The sequence below is a fragment of the Mus caroli genome, chromosome 6 (genome assembly GCF_900094665.2).
Source record: "Mus caroli chromosome 6, CAROLI_EIJ_v1.1, whole genome shotgun sequence".
Lineage (NCBI taxonomy): Eukaryota > Metazoa > Chordata > Mammalia > Rodentia > Muridae > Mus > Mus caroli.
In genome coordinates, this window is record NC_034575.1 from 82,518,455 (window position 1) to 82,519,352 (window position 898).

The 898-nt window shown below is 41.4% G+C and overlaps 1 protein-coding gene across 1 annotated transcript in view; it reads left to right on the forward strand.

Annotated features, from left to right (window-relative positions):
• Window positions 1–898, forward strand: part of C6H2orf42 (chromosome 6 C2orf42 homolog) — a 32,864-nt gene that overhangs the window by 2,877 nt on the left and 29,089 nt on the right. The gene's annotated exons all lie outside the window — the stretch shown is intronic.

The window sequence follows — 898 nt, forward strand, 5'->3', positions numbered from 1 at the left end:
AAATAAAAAAAAAAAAAAAAAAAGACTTTACAGGGATTAGAGAAGTGGCCCAACAGTTAAAAGTGCTTGCTTCTCTTCAGAGTTCCATTGCCAGCACTCTGGGATGTCATTATCAGGCAGCTTCTCAACTGCCTGTGACTCCAGCTTCGGAGGGTCTTATACCCTCTCTGGCCTCCACAGGCGTTTGCATTCACGTGTGCACATACAGGCAGATACACAACTAAAAATAAATCTTTGAAAGCATTTTAAGGAACTGGGTGTAGAAGCTTTTATCTTTAATAATTAAGCTAATCCCAGCACTCAGGAGGCATCTCTTTAGATGCCAGTCTAATCTACATAGGCCAGTCTGGTCTACATAGTGAATTTCAGGCCAGTCAGGATTCCTTGGTGAGACCTTGTTCCAGAAACAAAACCAAAATACTATGTGTTTTATTTATAAGCTAATACAAATATTCATGTATATGTGTATTTGGAAATTTGTTTCTCCGCTGTACATAATTGGCAGTGTGTTATACATTCTAATTTACATCTAAATATTTTTTTCAAGAATTAAGAGGCAGAGAAGATGGTTCTTAAGTAAAGTTCNGGCCTTACGAGCACGAGGACCTAAGTTCTGATCCTCAGAAGCNATATACACAGCCAGGCACAGAGATGAACCCTGTAATCCAAGTGCTTAAGGAGCCCTCGGCTTTGCTTTCCAACCACTCTAGACAAATCAGTGAAAGACCCTGTCTCAAAAACGGAGGTGAAAAGCAAGAAAGATGGCTCAGTGTCAAGAGCATTTTGTTCTCGAGGAGGACCAAGATACATTTCCCAGGACCCACACAGTGTGACTCACAACCATCTGGAACTTCACAGACACTACACATACGTATAGTGCACACACACACCACCCCCC